The 25,183-nt window shown below is 33.3% G+C and overlaps 1 protein-coding gene across 2 annotated transcripts in view; it reads right to left on the bottom strand.

Moving 5' to 3' along the window:
• Positions 1-25,183, bottom strand: part of LOC126833286 (potassium voltage-gated channel protein Shaw) — a 111,088-nt gene that overhangs the window by 77,929 nt on the left and 7,976 nt on the right. For both annotated transcript variants that reach the window (XM_050564530.1, XM_050564531.1), the window contains exon 2: positions 10,239-10,382. The gene's annotated coding sequence lies outside the window, so the exon portion shown is untranslated. The remainder of the gene's footprint in view (positions 1-10,238; positions 10,383-25,183) is intronic.

Here is a 25,183-nt window from a genome sequence, read left to right as displayed (position 1 = left end):
AAAACGCATCACGGTCGAGGTGTTAAATTAACAGGGGAAAAAATGTGCAAAAAGTAATAATTTATTATTTGACATTACAATAGTATAAGTTATAGCCTATGTAAAATATCTAAAAGCAATTTTACAATTATTGTTATCGTAATAAGTAGCTATAATTTTTTATTATTATTAAGTATCCAGCTGCGAATGATGAAGACATTTTTAGTTTTTGTTTTTATGTCAGGTAGGTATTTAATATAATTTAATTAATTTCGAGTATAGCCTAACCCACTCGTTTGAGTTAAGTTAGTCAATTATTAGATCGGTCTTTAATAATAATTAGAAAAGCATTCAAGTACAAACGAAAAGTATAGTGTAATTTAACAAAGTAATTAATTGAAACAAACCATCAATAAAAACATCAAAATGTACATTACGGAAAATATACATTTGGAGGTGTAAGGTATATTTTTAAATCAATTAACACGGTCGAATTTTGTGTAAACCTTTTTTCTCTCTCAAATTTTGCCCATATAAAACACCATAGAACAGACCGCAAGCAATCCTCTTAAGTGGCGTCCGCCTTGTACACTAGCATTTATTAAGGCACATTGTAGAGGCGATTTTTGGCCAAAACGTCAAGGGTATAGGGAAAAAACCAGCAAAGTCACTTTTTAAAAATGACAATTTTTTTTTGTCTTAAAATTCGTTTTGATACAAATTGAATCCGATCTTTATTTTATAAGCACGATTATCAACAAAAATTAAATATTTTTTTAAAGTTTTGAGTATTTTTTTAACATTTTAAAACATTTTTTAGCATTACTTAAACACGTTTTTCTTGGATTAGAAAAAAGTGACTTGCTGGTGTTTTCCCTGTACCCTTCAGTCATCAAGTTGAATTTTTTAAAAATGTATACCGTAAGAATAAAAAAAAAGGATCCATTTAGATGTTTCATTTTTTTTTTTTCATGTAGAATTTATTTTCAGTACAAAAACATAATGTTATGTATCTACTTCAAACGCATATGTGTTCTTGATAAATACTTTGATTTAATTAAAACATTCGAAATCGACCGTGGCGGAATTGCTGAAAATTATTTCCGGTTAATATTGATAATAATATATCGATGGAAAAAAAATTGCAATTTTTAAAAATCTATTTAAATTGAAACAAACAATTATTGACAAAGAAGACAAATCGTCGTATAATATTATGCCACGGCCAAATCCGAGTATTTTCAACAAAACGAAAAAAAGTACGATACCTATTTTAATTGAACTAGAATAAAAAAAAAAAAAAAAAAATGCTCACCCCCGTCCAGAGGGAAGGGCAGTGTTCCCTATACCCCGTCCCTTGTTCCAGGCGGGAAGAGAAGAAGACCAAGGAGCCCGCCGCCGCCGCCGCCCCGTCGCGTATTGATTTTACGCCCAGTGCGTGTCCGTGGAAATAATACGCCCGTTGCCGTTGCGTTGGTCGCCGCCGCCGCCGCCAAAGTCCAAAACGATTATTATACATGTATATATATGCATATACACTTGACGCGTACGATAATATACAATATATACCGTCCTACCTAAGTATAACGTGAAAAATATCGCACAAGTATAAAATATAAGCACCCCCCGGGAAAAGGGCGGTACGCCGAGACGGACACCTATACTGGCCGGCGCGCCGGAGTCGACAACCGTCATTTGGCATTCCGTCTGGAAGCCGGGCCGAGCCGAGTGTGTGACTGAATATCCCGTGGGATTCCCCACACGACCGGAAACGATTATGGCCCGGCACTTCCGAATTCGACGTGCTCCCCCCCCCCCTCGCACCCGGAAACCCCGGAGATTTTAAAGATTCGCGGACGAGGCTCCGTGGGAAACGTTGTCTTCTGAGTAGTGGGTTTTTTTTAAATTTTTTTTTATCCAAAACCACCAACAAAGGGTGTTGAAATAATATTGTTTTTTTTTTTAACTAGCCGTCGAGGCTGTTAAAAATCCAGGGACGACTACTTAACTTTCAACAGGCATGCGCTGTTAACGATGAATCCACGCGTGAAGTGTTCAGTTGGGAAAATTAATTTAAAAAATACTAACAACGTGTAATATTATAGGTCTATGGTGTGCACGTAATAGGATAGTAAAGGTGTAAAAATTATAAAACAATTTTAAAATATGAAATTGAAAAATATTATTATTTAACTAACATTAAAAATTATTGTACACCCAATGGATCGTACTGTCTAAGAAAATTAAAAATTTCAATAATAGTACAGTCATTGTTTACAAATTACATTTATTCAATATTTTTTTTGTTTATTCTTAAAACATACTTTTTTCAAAAACTCGTATCTTGAAATCGGTTTATCTTCTTTTTTTTGTCACTTTTCGTTAATAAATTTGTATTTTTGCATTGTTATTTTACTCCGTTGTTATATTATTACACCTTCTTCTGCTTTTCTAATTTTTATTTATGTGTCAACTTGAACTGAGCTGAGAAGGTATTGTACTTACAATGGTGTTTTTAAAATTTTTTTTTTCGTGTCTGGACCCACGATATCTTTTCTGAACCGATTTCTTTGTGTAGCAACTCTATAAATAAAAAATTCCACCTGTAAGGTGCTTTATTGAACTAAAAATTCACCCCTTCAATTTCGAAAATTGAGAAAACGCCGAAAAAATGTACACATTTTTCAACTTTAAACGTAATTACAACGCTCTATAATTTTTTATAAATAGTAGACATAGTTCTAAATATGTTTATGGAATATTATTAAAAAATTTTACTACCGATAACTATATTGACAAACCAAAAAAATACCATAATCCCTAGAATGGATAGAAATAATATATTCTTTATTTAATTTTTCCGAAAGGTAGGTACAATGATTTTATTGATATATTTTTTTTTTATCTGTAAACACTGGACACCCGTGACTTATTTCCAATTCAAATGGACGAGCCTATGTTGACTTTAGACGGCATAATATTTTAATTAACGCGTTACAAACTAAATCAATCGCGCTAAATTAATATTCAATCAACGTCCGAATGCCATCGTCGCATGTCGTTCGTTTTAGTCATTCGGTGGAGATAATTACATTAGACAACAAAACATAGGAACTCGCAAAAAACAACAAAACTCAAGCCACGTTATACGGTCGATATACACAAGCGTTGTTCGAGGATCATCGTACAGGTAGGTATATTAAATGTCTCACCAAATCTGGCGCGTTAATCTTTAATTAAAAATCACTTAATTGGGTTTTTTTTCTTCTCAAATTGCAATTGTTTTATTTTTATTCCTACCACGTTTATAACAGCTAATGTCTTCAAAACAAACAATATATTATTATAGTGTGCTGCGTCCTGCGGAAACTCATAAAACGGGCGTCTGGTTTAAATGCAATAAAGCCGTAGTTATGCCGGAAAAAAATTCAACGAAACAAACACAGTGTGAGTATAAAATTCCAAGAGGTATTGCAGCGCTGTTACCGTGTGGTGAAAAATGTTACTGCGCACAAAATATACAATATTTTAACGTCATTCCAAAGACAAGTTAAACCTTCTTAATGTCAAAATATAATAAATTATGACGTTTTTCAATGTTTGCGCGTAACGATCACTCTATATTATTGTAAGCATAGTAAGCTATCAGTGGGATCAGAAGTGAAACGCAAACACTTTGCCCGAGTCTGTCGGTGAATACAAACACACACAAACAATGTACAATATGATATATTAATGGCGTCGGATCAATTTTTATTTATCATTTTTTTTTTTTGAAACGGTCCTTTGCAATATCGACTCGAATACAAGCCCAGGCTTGTACAAGGTAGGTCGCACAACTTGCATTGGCCCAAACGAAAACGCTTTATTGCGAAATTAAAATATAATTCCAGTGAACATTTTCGTTGTCTTCCAAACTTGGCGGCGTTTCGTTATTGTTTAGCGTTCGATCAATTTGGTTTAAGTTTTCTTATTAACATTTGCACTGGCTTTTTAAACGTTCGAGTTTTAAGTAGCTGAAAAGTAGCAACTAGAGTTGTTCATATTGGTCGAGTCAATTGGAAGTACCTCGATGATATGGCGGGGTTCAGTGATTCCAGAATCACCATGAGTACAGATTAAAAAAAGTAAGAAGAGTACACTATTCTCGCAATACTTGATATAATTGATAAACACTTTTAAAGAGCTACTCGAAAACCATAGCTAAAGTTGGCTCGTTATAAGTTTTTGTAGGTTTTCAATTAAATGCGCGCTTGTACTGAAAAACTTTCCAAGTGGAGATGTATAATTACATTCTGGATGACCCAGAGTTACTTGAAACGTTAAAAAATAAAATGTAATCAAAGCGTTTGATTGTGATAAAGTCGAGTTTAGATTTATCAATTGCTTTGATCCAACCTACTGTACTGACTTGGGCTGTACTCGGTTAAGACTGTACTCGGTTTGGATTATGTTGGTTTTTTTTTAATGTTGTTATAATTTATAAGAACGTTCTGTAAATTGGGACAAGCGAGGCAACCAACTGCTTTTGCTATAAAGTCTACAGGTCTTTTAGTCCGGCTCCGAGGCTTGTCATCGTTTATTCAGTGTATACCCTCGTGTCATATGAAATGTCCAACGCCAACCGTTATCGATTAGAGTGCAAACACAAGGTTGAGAACAAAGAAAAAAAATATATATATATATATAAATATATAGTGCAATTTTTGTCGTTTACTTTGGTAAAAAGTAATTCGAAACGCGATGGATTTATATTTTATACGTACAAGAGTGCATTACCTAATAATAGTGCACCGTGGTGTACACTGTGTGTTGTGTACACACTGTGTGTAATACATATTATTATAAAATTCATAAGCACACCGTATAGTAATAATGTTATAATCAAAGTTTGGTCGGCCCGCTTTGAAACGCGTTGAGGTTTTTTTTGACTCCCAGTCGGATATAGACGATGTAACTTAAGTGAACGTACACGTTATGTGGGTTTTTTAGCAAAAAAAAAAAAATATATATATAAAAATAAAAAAGCAGGAACGTTAAAGCGTGGCACGGTAAACGGCTGTCGCCTCGAGGTTGTTGGACTCTGGGGGAAAAATAAAAATAATAAATAAATCAATGGGTCACGCGATAGTACATGACTGCAACTGTCGATAAGTGGTGAGTGGAAAAAAATAAATTTATTTTTTCGGTGTGCCGCCAAATCGTATACTTAAACAGCTATAAGTACTATAATTTTGGGCTGTTTGCAATGATTTGACGGCGTGCATACAGAGTGATTGACGTGTTACTCGAGAGCACTTTTGTTTTTCTACGAAGGCCGTGTTAGGGTAGGCGAAAACATTTTTGCTGGATACATTTTTCATTTCATAAGTAACACAATGGATTAATATAATAGTATGTTGTATCGAGTCGGAGCTGTTGGTTTTATAATGATGTGTATTTTTTTTTTTTTTTTGGCTTACCTAACCCATCCGAAATCGTACGAGATCAATAGGTCAAAAGTTGAAAGAGTCGACTAGCTACTACTTCACCAACAAAAGAGGAAATAAACCGGAAAAAAATGTTGCCAGCTATTCAACCGTCAACTTTGAGACTTGGTAAAAGTCTTGGAAGTCGGACGTTTAGGATTTTTTAGCTGAAAATAACCCTCAAGATAGATCTAACTTTAATCTAAAACACACAAAAATAACAAACCAAATATAAATACAACCCAACACAGTTTAAACGTAACACACTGTAACATATGATACATATGATAGCATGGGTAGTAAAACCTTACATTTTTTTCATAGAACAATAAACGGTTCGGTAATATTTATATCACAACCTACAACGCCCACAACATATGAATCGCTTCATGCAAAAAGGGCCTTAGTCCTTAGCTTTAAACTGTTGGAAAAATGAAAAAAACTTTTGATATGTTTCAAAATGCATAAACATATAAAGGCTTTATCAAAGTTAATAGATATAAACAGTAAAATTACATTCTGTAAAACAATATTTTTATTTTCAAACGCAGTCCAGATTATTAGCATTTAAATATAGTGGACTTAGACCCTTTTTACAAAAACTGATAATTTTCTTAGTAATTTCTGGTCATGGGACTTATTTTTTTTTTTTTTAACATGAATCGATGCGTCTAAGTAGAGTGATAACGAATCTGTAATAATCACGTTTTTGATCAAATGGTGACTTAGACCCATTTTGCACGAAGCGATTCATATTATGTTGCACGATGCAATCTATCTCTTATCACTTATACAAATTAAAAAAAAAAAATCTAGTTGTTTTCTCAGCACTACGGAAAAACATTGAATCACGGATAATATGTTATCTATTAAAACTTAGTTCTTATCACATCTCTTCTATTATTTATCTCTTCTTCCTTATCGTTTATCGTCTATCACTTATCTTTAATCTCTCATCATTTATCATTTATCACGTGAAAGCCAAAGTGTAAAGCGAAAAGTGGTGACATGAAATTTCTTGTATCCAACATAGATACCAATTTGAATGTCGTCTAATCACAATAATAGTACACTCGGGACAGTCACTGTGTTGTAGCTCCATACACGGTCCCTGTCGGTAGTGGACAGACGACTGTCTAGACAAAGAGCCGGCAAACCCTCCCCTAACAGGGTGTATAATATAGAACTTCAGTGTGTGTGTGGTGTGTGTATACAATACAACGGACAACCCCGAGTGGGCGGCAAGAAAGCAAAAAGGGTATCTCGCCTACATTCGTATGAATATCCGTCATTTTGGTAGTGTGGTAAAAAAAGGGACGGGATCGAGTCCATTAATAACATAACGGCGGCCTCGCGGTCGACTCACGGGATATAAATGTATATATATATATATATATATATATATATATATATATAGGTATATATACTATAAACTACATTAGAAGTATACCCGGTTATTTCGCCACCGCAGTGATCGTTATTACTATTATTATATCTGTCAAAAAAAGTTTTTCCCGAAAGTTTATTCATATTTTTAGACCCACTCGAACATCCCCGACGGGGGACGCGTCAGATTTGCATATTGTATTAACAATGCCCCGAGCGATTGAATTGAAAACGGTGAAACCGCGTGCAATCGAAAATTCAACAATAGAATGTTTAAAAAGTACATCGACGCAACAGTTAAAAAATATTGCAAAAAAAAAAACTTAACAAGTGACACAAGCTTATGATGAAACATAAAATACAAAAGCACCAGTTTGAAAAAAAAGTACATGTTTTACAATTATTTAAAAATACTGCGTATTATAACTATTTTTTATTTAAATAGCCGAATGGGTTCCAAATTTGTGTGTAACATTATTTAGATATAGTATGACTTTAACAAAATATTCAAAAAAAAAAAAGAAACTAGTTATTTTCTCAGCTCTACGAAAAAAACATTGAATCGTGGATATGTTATCTATTATAACTTATCTCTTCTCTCCTATCATTTATTTCTTCTCTCTTATCGTTTATCTATTATCATTTATCACTTATCTCTTATCAAGTGAAAGTGAAAGCGTAACGTGAAAATAGCGACACGAAATTTCTTTTATCCTGCCCAATAACATATTAATGTTAAAAAATGCCATAAATCATCTCCCTCAGAAGCGCTAGAAACATTTTCTAATTTCGGTTTTTTTAGTGTTGTTTTAGAGTTTAATGTCTGAAAATTAGACAGAAGGCAGATCTAATAAATGGGGTTACTACATATTTTATAAATGTCTCAAAAATATGTTTTCAATTACTAATGTTTTGACCGAATCATTTGCGACCACAATGTTTTTCACCCGAAAAATAAAACTACCCCAGACTGGATTCGACTGGTCTTCTACTCTTAACCCGTCAAACGGCCGTAGGGTAAAGGTTATCGAATTTATCGCATCTTTTATATTTTTAACGTCCGGTAATAGAAACGAAAAGCCGGACGTCGATTTGGCTTATTACTACTCGGGCACTCGGGATCGATTTCAACTTTAAAAGCCAAACCCTGGACCACCGAGTCGGACCACTTGAAAGTGGACCGTTTCGCTTTCCGGGTCCCGCGGCAAGAGAGGATGGCAGAGACTATTCAAAAGAAAAGAAAAACTATTAGTATTTCAATTTTGCAGTCAAAACAGAATACTCCAAAGCCGGCCGGGAAACCTCTCTTTAGAAAACCCCTTTACCGAGTACCGTCCGGGTTCGGAATACAAATGGTGAATTTATCTAATGACCGAACGAACGACATGGAATTAGGTCACCGTACGGTTTGAGACTCGAACAGTCGATAAAAAAACATTATTTTCTTTCAAGTGCCCACAAGTGTCCCTCTTTCGACCCTCGAAGAGATAGCGCGACGCAACAGGGTGGAAAAAAAAAATCGAAACCGCTGTTGTTGTTTCGCCCTTTGACCATCAATCGGTTTTGATAATATAATATTATGCACATACATAAACAAGCCGTATAAACCTTATATGTATACTGCGGCGATATATTATCGTAAAATAAACTACTTCAAATGCGATGCAAAGCGGAAAGAAAACAACTTCCGAGAAAAACGCGATAAATATTTATTAAATTCGTGTAAGACCGCCTTTTGAATATGAAAACTTTCATCTATCCGAAAATTGTTTATTCGGCTATTGCCATCCCCGGCCGAGCAAATCCCGGAAGCGCATAATACATTATAATAATAACAATATATGAAATATTATTATAATAGTGAAACCCTATTGGAATTTCGCAGTATATTTTTATTTGTAGATTTTCAACCAGAAAAATAGCCTTCGAATACAGGGTGATCCGTTCGATGTAAGACAATCATTTTACTATATTTTCCAAAACTTAGAAAATGTTTACCTTCATATTTTATACGCTAAATAAAGTATGTAATTCGTTTTGTCACATGGGGAAAATATCATGTTTTTAATTCCATAAACATGTAGATAAAAACATTTAAAAAAACAAACCCAGTTTTGTATTATAGTCATTGTACCATGGACATGTTATCTCTTATCGCTTATCTTATCTCTTATTTCTAATTTATAACCTCTTATCTCAAGTGTTAGGGTAAAGCGATAATAGCGACTTGAAATTTCTTGTATCCAGCCCAATAACGTATGCACGTTAAAATGTTAGCGTTTGAATTTTTAATTTTCAACAATCTGTTCGGTTACTATGACTTTGTGAAAATTTGAATTTAAGATCAATATTTGTACGGTTTTCACAACAGTAATAATAATATAATACTTCCCGTCGATAACACTGCCATCGTCACTGTGTTTGAATAGATAGATAAGGTCCTCCTCTTGTCTATCAGTACCTGAAAACATTTTATTCTAAGCGGTTACCTTGGTCCGTACTACTTTAACGTATAAGGGATAAAGGTAAACATTTGTTATGTATTGAAAACAAGTACAGGAGAAAACTATTTTCAATATATTTATACTTTCTGAGAAACCGAGTGTTTTACATCGGATAGATCACCCGGTATTATTTAATGGACCGACCCGAAACGTATGTACTTACTTTCAAAGGAAATCGTTCTCCGATCATATTTTATGAATACCGCACGGACGGCGATTAAGCGATTTCGATTTAAGATTTTCACATTAACATTGTATTTTATTACCGTCTGGTTGGGCGGATGCCAATTATTATACTAGTAAAATAAAAAACGAAATCTTCTTGGGAACGTGTCATAACGCCAAAAAAAAAAAAAAATGATTTGGCAAGCCTACGTTAAACGGTTTTATGCGCTACACATTGTAAGATTTCCATAATACAATAAAATATCGCTTTATCACTTTACTTTGTGTTTCTTAACGCTTTCATGAAATATTGTTAAGTATATTTTTTTTTAGTGTAAGATATTAGTATACATGTGTGTCCACGGCAAACCATGTGTTGTTATCATTATACTTGGCGTGCTCGAAAATCATCCGTTTAGGGTGTATTCAGGTCGGCAAAATGTGTCAATCAGAAACGTTCATTTGTTTCAATAACAAAGGCGTAAAAATCAAATATAGCCATTTCCGTACACTCCGGGCTCGTGTGTCAATGCCTATGGCTAAACCTTTCAAAGCCGATCCTGACACAGTGACGGGTCGCTTGAAAAAAGAGACATTGGAAAAATTTGACAGCTTTGTCTGCTAAAGGGTAAACTATGACGAAGATCACATTTTTGGTGTCAAGTTTTTAAATTTGCAAATCAACAATAGTTGATTGATTCCGTTTGTTAAAACAACAAAGCTAATGTATACACACCTGTTAGGTCGGTGGTCACTGGCGACGTTCAGCGGTGTCGGTTTTTCACGGCGATGCGAATCGCAGTTCTTAATGCAAGTTCAACCTCGTCCCCGAGGAAGAGTCGACGTGACATGTATATCCTTCTGCGAAATTCCCGGGATCCTATACAACACAAACAAGGTACAACGAGATTAGTTATGATTAGGATAAAGTGCCTGCACATGAATTATACCCGGTGTAATAGTATTAGAGCGCACGAACACTCGCCTCGTGGTGATTTGAAAATATTATTGCAAAGATGTGTTCGTTAGACGAACCGCCAAACAAATTTTGGCTAAAAGAACACCGTCCTGAGAGTCTTTTGCTTACCTAAAATAGTATTTAGCTTGAACAGATTCTATTGAATAAATTTATAATAATCATAACTATCCGCCGGCCAACTTGTCATACACGCGTCCAGTACCGAAACCTCCAAAACCTTCCTCAACTCAGAGTAACCACCGGTGAAAAAAAAATTCTTTATGAGAAATTACTGTTTCCAGTTTTACAACTAAGCATCGCTGATTTTATTGATTGTCGTCACCGATATGTTATAATAATTATTTGATAGCATATTAGCATAGTAAACTATTTTGTACAATACTTTCATTTCTAGAATGTGGTCACACTGATTCCAGAAGGGTTACAGCTATCAGTAAATGTGATATGATATTAAAAAAAATTAATACCATTGAAAGTTGCCATGCATCGAAAACATTATATTATCATGTTAAATTCATGTTATTGGGCTGGATACGAGAAATTTCATGTCGCCATTTTCGCGTTACACTTTCACTTCCCCGTGATAAGTGATAAATGATAAGCGATAATAAATAAACGATAAGAGATAAATGATAAGAGATAAGTTATAAGAGATAAAGTAGCAATGATTTAATGTTTTTTCCGTGGAGCATTTAAAGTAGTTAGTATTTTTTTCGATGCCATAACCGTTTTTCTTTTTCAAATTGGACTGGACTGGTTTTTACACTCAACCGGATACTTGTTGAAGGAACGTGTACCGGCAAAGGATAGGGTAAAGCACGGTAAAATTATATAAAAAAAAACAGCACTGATCCAGTGCGAGTAATATTAATGTGACCTAAATTGTTTCCGTCGTTTACCCGAATATGTGTACATTATTATGCCCGTTGACGAGACACTTTAAGTTGACGGGTGGCGCACGCGAATTATATTCGTTATTTTTTTTATAATATACTATACGCAGTTCGGTGTTGCTACGAGACAGTTTTTTTTTTTTTTTGTATATTTTTTTCGCGTTTTTAACTTTTAAACACAAAAAAAGTGTTCAAAAAGAAAACCATTGAGCCACCGGTGACCTTTGCGGACTTAACGTTATTGTGCTGTAGATTAGTTTGAGTGTGTTTTGTACAGAGTACGGCGAATGAGGTCAAGATGAAAGGTATTATTAAAAAAAAAAAACATTTAAAAACAATTTTTTTATCGTTCCTTTTTTTTTTTTGTCCTTAACGGGCACACGTGACGTTATATGCATATATTTATTTTTTCCAATGCCAACCAAACTTTTATTTTCATTAAAAGCTAAATATTTGATTGAAAACGTTTTCAACGGCCGTAAGCATATCGTAAATTCGATAAAACGGTATTTATTATATGTTTTATTTGCCAATGACGTCAACGGAATTAATGACCGTCGTCAGGGCGAATTTTCCAGTTTTTCATTTGAGTTTTCATTTTCAGAATATACAGACTGACGTAGTGTGACTTATAATAATTGATTGGGAACATGTTTACTGGAGAGAAATTGCTATTAGGATAGGATAAGTACCTAAAATGTGATCTCCGTAGTTTACTGTTGATCGGATAGTTTATCTCCAAAAATCATCCTCTAGCAGATAATCCTACAATCTAATGGCATTTTTTTTTTCAAGTGACCCAACACAATGACAAGAGTGATCTTGCGAGAGTCAGCCATAGACTTTGGAACAAGCCAGGGCTGTGAGAAAATGCCTCACCTTAATTACCTCACCTTTATTATTGGAGCATATTAATTATTCTGATTGACACTCAAAATGGACAAATTTTGAGAAAAATAACGAAAATTAAATGACAATTATGAATACATTCTTCAATTTCTCAAGCCGTTTGTTTGAAACCAAATTGACTTAATTCGTCATGTTAATCGATGGCTTAGGAATAGTGTGGTAAGTGTTGAAAAACTTTGCCTGGCGCAGATGCTAATACGGATCATGTGTTGTAAATAAATTACTGATGTTTACAACAAGACCAAGAGCGAAATGTGTTAATGAAAAGCAAAACAGATCCGGTCAAACACAGATATTATACTAAATTACAACGCAATTAGGTCAAAGATGTAAAAAATATTTAATTTCCATCTACGAAAATTGGCAAGAATTAAAAACGCTTACATGTGGAAAACGTCATATATTCGCATGAGTCATTTGCTAACAGTGATATCATAAAGATCCTTTTACCCATAGCATACATAAAAAACGTAAATATGTTGTCGACAATTTAACTTAAGAATGTTGTATGAAAATCAATGTGTTTGTTTGTAATGTAACAAGACAAATATTAATAAAACAAGTCAAAAACAAATTTTTGAAAATTTTATATTCCATTTCAAATATTTTTGCTAACGAATTTTTTTCGCTAACACTTTATTTTACGAAGAAAGAAAAGAAAAAACCATTTTTTTTTTTTCATTGAAACAATGAAAAATGGAGTTTTTCAGACGAATCTTGGGTGTTCACGCCTAAGGCCAACAACGGCAGTGTCGGTCGAGCAAGTAGGCGATACAGTTATTATTGTTTTATTCTCAAAGTTTCAGTCCTACAACTAAAACCGTATTCGATGAGAAAACTTCAGCTATTGTACATGAACACTAGCTTACACAGCTCACTAGTCGTTATGCCTTCTTTGTGGAAAATGCAATTTGCCGGCACTAATCGACCGAGTTAGGTTATGTATTACAATTTAATACAATATATTATACTCTTATACACGAGCACGACGGCAACCGTCTCGGTTACCTGGAATCGGACAGCTTTACAAAGGCGTCACTACTTTACTGCATCGTCGCCCGAAAACTTCTTCAATCTCGTTAACGAGTCTTTGTGGTAGGTTTTAATGGAGCACGTCTTGTGGTCGGCAAGAGGTGTGAGCACCAGAGTATGGCAATGCAGTCTGTTTCACAACCGTATTATATTCATCGTCCACAAACTATACCAGCTCTCGATTACTCCCCTCGTTAACGCTGTGATCCATTATTGCATTATCTCCTCTGGGTGCGGTTAGCGCGTTGAAAATTCTGGCGCTTTACAAAAGTCGGGAACGACCGTACGACGATACAGCAAACGAATATTGGTAGCAAAAAAATAGGCAACAATTCTCATAAATTAAAATTATGGAACGACTATCGATGCATTTAGGTACGATCTCCTAAACCATTAAGCTAATTGCGTCATGAAGCAAGCCTATGGATTGAAACTCTTAATTAATTTAGAGCCTAATCTGTAGTGTAACGATAGATTCTCTTCGAAACAATTTTGTGCGAATCAAAAACAATGTGCCTTTGAATCGTTATGAAATCACCAAGTTTTCACTGCAAATAGGTAGAGGAAGACTTTATCTAATTTCATCAATCTCAGTTAATAGTCTTCCCACAGTCCTGTGTGGCACCATCACGGCCCTCGCTTAGTTGCTGGTTTGTTTGTTTTTTTAGTTTTAGTTCGACGTACAAACCTGACGTTGACGTTTGACGAATTAAAAAAATAACGCCAAAGGCGAAAATTCAAACAAAGTGAAATTTGATTACCGTCGTAGGTATAACAATATGCCTGTAGTGTTTATTATTCCAGCAAAAGTCAGCCAAAAGATGTGCAGAGAAAACCCGTTTGACAGAGCACAACGATTCGAAATTATTTTTGCATTGAATTTTGATCATTTGTGGAAATTAAAGTCTACCGTGAAGTTTGCCATCGACACAAACGGTACGAAATAACAAGGCAATATTATTGCGTTTCTTATATTTGGAGACAAGGTGAACTCTTAAATTGCATTTCGCTCCAATACAGTCACCGCGTGTCCCGTTTCAAACAGCATATTATTTTTCAACGAAATTGTTATTTGATGCGCATATTTTCGAGGATTTTTTTTTTGAAACCATTAAATTTATATCTATCGAGAATTAAAAACGATTTACGGGAATCTCATTGTTTGAAAATGACACTTGGTTCCAAGTACGCTCCGGGCAGATTTACCAAATGAAATACTATTGTCGTTTGGAAAATTGAAAATGTATGCTTATCAGCTGTTATCGACCAACGAAATATTAAATACAGCATACAAAACGAAATGGAATAAATTTAGAATTTTTTTAAGTTGGTAGGTAACGTACATTTTTTATACAACCAAAATTTTAATCCACAACGTGTACTTTGTGCATTGAAAATTTGAACATTACAATATAAACATGGATAAAATGTTTTAAGCCTGGGTTTTAACCCAACGGTGATTGGAAACAGCTGATTACGGATGATGATAAGAGATAGCGGATAATGTATTAGTGATAAGAGACAGCTGATTGTATGGCTTTTGACAAGAGACAGTTGGTAAAATATCAGTGACAAATTGTGGGTAGAGTAGGATATTGAAGATAGAGGAAGAGGAGAACTTTGTAGATAAAGTGAAGGTAGGATAGGGTGGGAAATACTGATAAAGTGATGAGAGCGGGGTAGGTAGGAAGAAGTAAGGAGGATATTTCACAATGCTATAAGACTTAATTAATTATTTTGAACCATTGTAATTAATAATTTAAAAAAAAAGCCCAAAATGACATCCTGTTATTTAAAATATTAAAACTCGAAAAATTCTATCTTACAAACATTTTTTGGAGAAGTTCTGAGAGGTTATGACAGTGTGTAGTATTTTTGTTTGCGTCCCAACGCATGTGTGCCACACAAAAATAATCTAGTCATAAAAAAAATTAGGTTTTTTTATTCATGTATTATTTTTTTTGCATTATATTACAATATATAAAATGTTTCTAGTTCGCTTGGCTTTACAATTGTAAACCTAGGTAAAGAAATCCTGAAAAAGTTAATTGATGAGTCTATTTTCGACACTTCCATTTTATTTTTAGACCACCGAACGAAGCCTTTTGTCATAAGGTTATTTTTTATTTTTATTTTTACAGTGCAGTAACGCAAGACAAAAAATTTAACTGAATAACAGTAGCTCAACACAGTGTCGACACAATGGTACGGTTTGGAGATCCGATACGGTATTTGTGATGAGCGATGGCGTACCTACGGTTTGGTGCTCTTATCTTCGAAAAGGTTTCATTGTAAAAGACAGTCACGGCAAAAGTGGTCATTAATCTTCGGTTCATACTTATTTGGTTTTAATGAATAGTGTTTCCCGTTGAACATAATCGATGCACCGAAATGGCAACCGTGCGGGGCGTAACGACTAGGGCAATGAATCAATGTCCGTTAAGAAAATTGACAACATATCAGAAAGATGTGAATCATCAATTTATTTTAACTAAAATTCAACATACCTATTAACAAAATATGTTTTAAATATATGTTTATAATAATTACCAAACAAGGTCGCAATAAATAAAATAATATTATGAAGTAAGCGAATTGACTAGCTACAGTGTGACCAGAATGACAAAATTAAAAATCACTCTGGTACATATTATTAATTTGTTTCACTACTGCAACCATGTGATACACAGCACATGACTTATCAGTTGTACGAGATTCGAATTTATCTATTGATTTGTATAGTTGATAAAAATAATTGAATGTGCAGTGTTTAATAATTTGGAAACAAAATCATCGATTTTCACTTAAAGTGGTCACACTGCCGTTCGCCATCTCGATTATCATCGTCATAGATGATCCGTTGATGAGATTACAGTTAGACAAAATAGATTCACTGATTTTAAGTCGTTTTATTTCAATAAAAAACATAACAACTAAACATTTTTTTTCATATACAAATTATCGAAAATTGTTTTTTGTTGTTTTGCCAAAGTTTTTTGGTCAAAAAACAATTTTTAAATCACTCAAGTCAACCGATAAAAGAACCCGTTTTTTAATATACAGTGAATATTTGAAGTTGATTGATTGATCTGTATGAATGTTAGTATGTCAACCGTGAATCAAAGACACCAATAAAGTCTGTACTAAATATATTATGTTAAATGTTTACCACTAATATTTTAAAACAAGAGTAATATCAGCTTTCAAACTTTTTTTTTCCATTTTGAAAAAAAACCTAAAATTATAAACGCATTTTAAAGGCCATATTTTTTAAGTTTTCACTTCAAAACGCTATACCTTCACTAAAATTGGTCATTGCACGTATAATTATTTTTAAAAGTGTACATAAATATTTTAAGGTTATTTTGGTTTATCATAAAACAGTTCAATATTGAGTCACTATCTTAAAAATTAAAGTCTGTAAACACAATTATAATATAACATCAGTAAAATAATAAGCTCAGTAAGAAGATTTTCAAAAGTATTAAATTTTGTTGATCCTTAAGGTACAGCTTTTCTATATTGCTAGACTTTTTTGTTTACTGAGTATTATTTTTTTTTTGAAATTTTTTCCCATATCTCGAGAAACAGAGTAATAATTATTGTTAACAAGGTTTAATTACATTAATCGTGGAGTTTCCTATTCCAAGTACAAAAAGATGAGCACACAACAGCGTGCCAAAAGTTGAAGTATAATTAAAAATATAATTATACAAACTGTAGTTAATCACCCTAATTGTGTTCGCTTAGTAATTCTAGTTAAAATGTATGTCGCGTAACGTCAATTATAAAACAAATAGAACTTGGCACGGTATAAGTTTAACGAAAATTAAACTAAATTATAAGAACTTTAACATTAAAGCATGTTTTGGTATTACATTGCACGTTATAACAGTTTGATTGGACAGTTGATAACGTCTTGTTAATCAATTTTTTATTTTCAACATGGTTATAGTTTTGGGCTGGAGCTCGTTCAATAATATTAGTGTCACAGAATGAGGGGGGAATAAGATTTCCGGTAGTGATAAGAAACAGCTGATTACGGATGCTGATATGGGACAGCTAATAAGAGACAGCTAATATTGGATCCAGATAAGAAACAGTTGATAAGAGATCAGTTAGATTTGGATTAAATAGGTAAAGTTAGGTAAGGATTAAGTCCAAAAGTTTCTAATCCTTCCGATGAAAGGTTTTTTTAAAAATATTTTTCGGTTTTCTAACGTATATTGACATAAACTGTGTACCAAAGACATTTTATGATGAAAAACATGTATTTTTTTTCCCTATGTTAGCCTAATAAAGAATCACTTCGGTAAGATTTCTGATCTATAGACTTTCCAGTTAGTCTATGGAACACAAAATTGTAAAGTCGATGCCTTCTCAGCTCCGCATGGAAACTGACAATTTTTTTGAAACATTTTCCCTGCGGTGACTGACCTTTGTAAGAGGTGAAAAAGTTTAACGCGCAAACCGCCCACGGGGATACAATGCAATAATAGATCATAATTATACTGTCGATGGGGGGTAATCGAGTGGTATAGTTTGTGGAAAATGAAATAGGGTTTAAACAGACTGTAATGCCGCGACCTCGATCAGACCACATGACGTGCTCCATTAAAATCTACTACAAAGGCACGTTAACGAGATTGAATAAGTTTTCGAAAGGTTTCTAATTTGTTCAAACACACATCAATTATATTTCTTAAATATACATCTATTTATAATTTAATATTTTTTTAAAGTAATAGTGAACGAACAGTTTCACTTTCACTTTCACGCGATAATAGAGAGAGATAAGTGGTAACAGATAAATAATAAGCGATAAGAAAAAAGTGATAAGAGACAAGTAATAGGAGATAACATAATATCCATGATTCATTTTTTTCCGCGGAGCGGAGAAAATAGCTAAGTTTTTGTTTTTTTAATGTTTTATCTACTTACTAATGGAATTAAAAACGTATGTTCCTATTTGAAAAAAGCTACTTTGATACTAACGTTTTACATACGATATAATGGGTGAAGATAAAAATGTTCAAAGTATTGAAAAATATGTACCTACAAGTATGAGGAAAAAATAAATCTCAAATTGTTCATGTTTACCGAGAAAATGAGTGTCTTACGTCATCATCATAATAAGAGATAAGTGATAACATAATATTAGCAATGATTTAATATTTTTCCGTAGAGCAAAGAAAATAGCTAAGTTTTTTTTTTTTTCTTAATTAAACATGAGCTGGATTTAACACGACCCCGTTCGAATAGGTGACTGTTGTTGTTGTTGTCTCACGCGAGGTAAACATTTAATGTTTCATCGCCGCGCTTTCCATTGCAACGCCCGGCTAAGGCGGAAGCCGACACGATGGCTTTCCGGAGATTACACCCCACGCTTCCGGCCCACCATATTATATATATATATATATATATATATATATATGTATGTTAGCCTATACTCAGGTACTTACACACTCGGCTTGCCGATAAAAACATCGGCCCCGCAGAATATTATTACAAGTCACATTATACAAGAAGACGTGTTACCGCACCAGTACCATTTGTCATTGCCAATTCGGTCAGCATTCGGTTCGGTATTTTAATCAATCTAACAACCGCAGCTACCCTGTACACGACTTTCGCTGTAAAACGCTTTTTCATGTGGCGGCTTTGTGTTTTGTCTCTCTCTCTCTCTCTCTCTCATTCTCTTATATATCTAGTACACTCGCCTCGCAAAAGTGTGGTACTTTTCAACGAATCAATACAGTACACGTTGTGAATAAATTCTAGACGCTCTCCAGGTTTGTAACGTAAGTAGCCTGTCTAAAGGTCAGAAATTTTACCTCCCTAAAGATAATGAAGATTTTATTGGCGCGGAAATTTAAAACGTTCTCCCACCCCCTTGAAGTATAAAAAGAACCTCTAAAAATTAATTAACTCTAAATAGTTCAATTGAGTTAAAAATCGTATGGAATGTTCCTTAGACACTATTGATATATTATGTTTGAAACCTTTGGAAAACTTCTTCAATCTCGTTAACGAGTCTCCGTAGGAGATTTTAATGGCACACGTCTCGAGGTGGGATCGAACAAAAGCCATTACAGTGTGTTTCTAAATATTTTTCACCGTTCACAGACTATACCCCTCGTTACCATTATGATCTATTTTCGCAAGATCACCTCTGTGCGCGGTGTTCTCGTTAAACCTTTTCACCTCATTCGAAGGTCAGAAACCTTAAAACGAGACAACAACAAAATATTAGACGAAAACTGTATCTTACAAAAACTATTTTAAATTGATTAAATACCATATCTTTTTACTGTTTAATTGTTGAGCCAAATATTTTATAGTAATAAAGGCTATAAAAAAAAAAAAAAATACCATATCATAAATCCAAAGCTTTATTACTTACTGATATTTATTATTTTTAAAAATGTAGGTATTTTTATTTTTATCTAAATAAAAAAGTTTTTGTTTTTTAGCTTCGATGCGGAGCTGAGAAGGTATTGTTTTTACAATGATGTTTTTTTTTTTTTTTGTGTGTCTGGACCCACGATGTCTCGCAAACCGCTGAACCGATTTCTTCGTGTAGCAACTCTATAGATCAGAAATCATACGTGGAAGGTACTTTAGAAGGCCAAACATTAAAAAAAGTCACCCCTTCCCCATCAAAATCGAGAAAAACTCCTAAAAAATGTACAAACTTTTCAACTTAAAATTACGATGCTCTATAACTTTTTTAAAAATAGTCAAAAATGTTCAAAATTTATATGAATTGTTTTTCAAACATAGTACTATCGATAAACATTAACAAACCAAAAAAATATCATAAGCCCTTTCCCTTAGAAGGGATAGAATTTTTTTCTTTATTTCACTTTTCAAGCAAATTTTTAAAGATTTAGGTCTGAAAATTAGACTAAAGGTAGATCTAAAATGGAACTATAACATATACAATTTTCTCAAAAATCTGTAGTCAAATTTTGTTTTTATTAAGGAAAAACCCCGAAAATAGGGTAAATTTACACTTTGGCCGTAGTCAGTTTCTTGGTTGCTATGTGTGTGTGTGAATCAACAGTCAACAGGTAATGAAAATATTTTCATTATATTGTTTATTACGATATATGGCTATGACAGTACATTTTTATAGGCAGACGATCAACCCTTATCGTATCCAACCTGCACAAGACTAAATATTAAATTTTTAGTACATTATTGCTGGTCCCACGATATCTTCTAAACCACTATAACTATGAATGTGTTGAAACTTTCGCGGATTGAAATATCACATAACTGTTTGAACATACTTTCCACAGATTCGCATCGAAGCGTTTATTTAAAAGTGATTTTATCACTTTCAGTTGTAATAAAATCTGTAGACTTGTGACCTCTCCGTCCCCACTATGCCCCGACCCCACTGTACTGGCTTTTTTTTTTATTTGTATTGAGATAAAAATATAACCTTTCGTCTCATTTAGATCATGTTATTTTAATCTGAACCCTACTCTGTAAATTATTATTGTATAGTTTTTCGTAGAGTAATTGTTTTCTTTTATTGAATTTATTATTTCTTTAACGATGAAGAAAGAAATAATAGCTGTAAAAGTAAGCAATAACAATTATCGATTAACCGGCCAGAGTATGATATTTTTTGATATCTGAAACAAACTCAAATATAATAATATAGCGTCTGACTATTTACAAAATGGGCTAATAGCCGTTATTTCTGCGATGCCTTTGTAGATAAAAACAAAAAAAAAAAAACACACAATAAAAGCTTTCCCAAGGACTATAATGACACAAACTGCACGAACTATCATTTCTACTATAAGTGTTCGAATGAAAAGGGGAGTAACTCAATTTGTGATAAAATCGAGTTACTCCCCTATATAAAAGTGTTAAAAAAGAAAGAATTTGGTATAAAGCTGAAACTAAACGCCATTATAACACTTAGGCCAAAGTGCAGTGTCGTCACAAATAAAATAAAAAAAGCGTTGACGCAATTACGAATAAAATGGCACGAATGAATAATAATATATATATATATATATATATATATATATATATTATAGGTATTTCACAAAATGTATATGGGAGTATAATATGTGAACATTATAGTGTCAAATTCCGACGCTAAACATGACAACAAACCATATGTATAATATATTTTTTTGTACACTTTTAATGAAGTTTTACTTGTATTTCATTGACAAATATTTGACCTCTTTTCTGAACAGAAATCGCTTGGAAAAGCTCCTTCACTCAGAAAATGTGGAAACTATCACTCTCCAAATGGTCACAAAGTAATCAGCGACAGTTAGCATTAAATTTTGATGTTACTTCATCCATGTATACATATATTGTTTATAGAAGTCTATCCAGTTTCTGGACGAGGAACTACCGATCAGACTCTTCAGCTGATATTGTTTTTGATTGTACATATTAGTAGACTGTGTATTGTATGAAATTCGGGACTTCTAATGGCCGGACATACTTGAAAATCTATTGACTTGACCGCCTAACCAGATGGAGATGAATGAACATGGAAAAACCTGCACAGGGATTGCGACTGGAAGAGTGTGTAGATAGAAAGGAATATTGAAAAAGTGGAAGCAGACGCCAAACGGGATATAAAAAGCTCAATACTAAAAGCCACCGATTGTTTTGTTGGCCACTTTCAATGCGGCACAAAAGTGATTATTTCCGCCTCTTCTTATAATAATGTCTTATATTTATTTTACCACGCTACCGCCGCGTGGACGTAGTACACAAACAACTCTGTCCAATATTTTAGAGCGTGTAATAATAAACGATGGACATATTTGCTGAAACATGACGCAAATGGTCAACCCGACGACCCCCAGACCTTGAGCCCCGACCTCGTGCACTGAAATATAATATTATGTGTATAAATCTCTCGACTTACTCGGCCCTTGGCACAAAGCAACGAATATTATTAGACTAATTGGACATTTCTTTCAACGAAAATAAACGGTTTTGAATCAATTACATTCTGTATCAATACATTTTTAACAAACCGTAATCACGATATTCGGTTAAATAGAGTTGTAACAATACAACGTCAACGTTTACAATAAGTAATGCTTCTAAGAGAGATAAGTTACGGTGTTGTGGAAAAAATTTCCCTAAAAGACGACACCGGGCAAAAGACGGTTGAATTTTAAATTATTTTTCTTATTTAAGTAACATACGGTCAGGATTTGATGTGTTTTTATACTGCTCGAAAACATCACCCACGCGTAAAAAATATTACATAAAATGCGATAAATAGTTTCATAAAAACTTCCTAAAAAAAAAAAAAAAATGTTTATGGGATATATCTTTTTGGTGTGGTACAAGGGTTTTTTTTATGTGAATTTGATAAAAATAAACGAACGAGCCATAAAATTAGATAGAATGTAGCGGACACGTGCACGTGATTTTTATTCCTATAAAAAAAAAAATACATTGGGCAGGGCTTTATAGAGACGACAAATAGTGTGTATCGGACGAGTTTATTGATATTAACCGGTCATGCGTTTTGGGTGTAGACAGCACAGCCAAGTACACCAGTACGGTATAATAGTTGGCTCGTTTTCAGCATTTTATTGATAACTTCTTTACGCTGTTTACGCACATTTCATTATCACTATGATTAACTATACTGTTTAGCACTTCATTGGTCGTGTTTGCCCAATTCAGTAACTACAATAGCCCCACGATTCAAATGAAAAAGGGCAGAAGAGGTATTGAAAAATAATTTATATATATATATATATATTTTGTTAACATGGATATGTTATGTTATTGGGCTGGATACAATAAAATTTCATGTCACCATTTTCGCGTTACACTTTAACTTTCACGCGATAAGAGATGAGTGACGTGATAAATGATAAGTAATTAGAGATAAGTGATAATAGATGACATATCCACGACTCAATGTTTTTCAGTGGAACGGAGGAAACGACTAGGTTTCCTAGATAATGCACTTGACGGTTGGCTAACGATCGGTTTTGTTATTATTATTATTATTTCTTTATAGTAATCGTGTTGCAATAATTAATGTCGATTGTATACAGTTTAAAACAATACTTTTTTTTTTATAAAATTCCGGTTCCGTTTCCTCACCAACGGGACAAACGTCCCATTTTATTGTACCTAATAGAGATAATTATAATGATAATAATATAGTCCTTGCCAGTATACCGGCACTTTGTGACATAGCGAAAGCATTAAGATTTCAGTAATGCGACAATGAAAATGAAAATTAGTTTCGACTTTTCGACAAAGTTATTTTTCTCTCACAAATTTGTGCTCGGCTGAAGTTTGATAATAATACAATTATATTATTATCAATTAGAACAAAACGAATTACTTTTCCGAGAAAACTTAATTGACGTCACTGCTTATAATTGTACCTATACCAGGAAGAGAAAACAATTCTAGTCTTCAAACACAGAACAAATTGTATTATTAATAAACACACTTGTTATACGAGAAGGATTTGTAGATTACATTCGGATTAAATAGCTTATAATATACTCAGTTTACACTTATATAATACCTTGATAAAAAATATAATCAACTAGAGTTTCTATAGTGAGAATAATATGTTCCATCAATTAGTTACATTAAAACGTACAACGTCTTGGTACTTAATATTACCAAGTGAAAATATTAAATTCTAAAGAAAATATAATCCTTTGAATATACTTTAAGAAACTTAATTTTATCATAGCTAATTATTTTTTTGGTTTTGTTAGAAATTTAAATTTCTAATATTGAATCACAATTAACAAACTTAAGTCATATAAATGAGATTACTTACTAATATACAAATGTAAAACTAACAAGAACTGAAAACGTTTTTATCGTTCCAAAAGGCATATCCTAACAATGATTTATTTCAATTACATTTAAAATTAGTTAAACTATCAAAGTATCATACTATTAATCATCTACTCAACATATTTTGTTGTAGTTATAACGAATGATAATGGCTCGATTACGTTTTCTATCCCTGAAATTTATAAATCAACATTTATGTATCTATGAATTAAATTAAATTTAAAATCTATAAAAAAATAAAAACATACAATTTGTCAGCTGACCTCGGGGCAAGCCAGGGATGCGAGGGCTGATATAACCCAATAAAATCTAAAGTGGCTATCAAATGATTTTCTTGGTTTTTTTTTTATTAAACTATATCAACGATCTGATTGATACATTTTTCACCTGAATACACTTTAAGTGGCAAATTTTTGAGACATAAATAACGACATTGAAGTGACACAATGCATAGTTATTCCAAAACCATAACAAACCATAAACGAGTGGATAAAATCGATTAACAAGTATTAATTTTGAATTCAATTGGCTTGTTTTCCAGTACATTGTAATACGCGCTAAACGTATTAAGGGCATAAAAATCAATTTTGTACAGCGCGTACTCAGATTTATTATACACTTTTGTTTGTTTTTCGGCCGACTTGCGTCCAAACGAAAGTATAATTAATGACGTGCAATGTGCACTCTAGTAAGAAAACGCACCGATACGGTCACATGTTTTATGTAGGTCCCAGCTTTTTTTAACGGTATATCTTGTTTCTTCCAAGTCCAAGTGTGCCGTATACGAGCTGAAGAGCAAATGGCCGAAGAATAAAACATAATGACATTCAGCAGCAAACAGAATAACTGTTGCTATGGTATTACATCGGTGCGCGCATAGGCGGTCTTTATTCGAATTTTATGATCAAATATAAAAAAAGAAGAAAAGATAAAAAACTAAACCCACGATAGAAATTCATAGAACCGCGCATTTAACGGCTGAAGTTCCCAAATGGACGTCCATGACTATTTTGCATAATATTATTAATA

The sequence above is a fragment of the Adelges cooleyi genome, unplaced genomic scaffold (assembly GCF_023614345.1).
Source record: "Adelges cooleyi isolate 19-005CV unplaced genomic scaffold, UGA_ACOO_1.1 ACOO_flye_CR_arks_rails_tigmint_CR_PRNA_2, whole genome shotgun sequence".
NCBI classification, from domain to species: Eukaryota; Metazoa; Arthropoda; class Insecta; order Hemiptera; family Adelgidae; genus Adelges; species Adelges cooleyi.
This window is presented reverse-complemented; position numbering and strand designations above follow the sequence as displayed.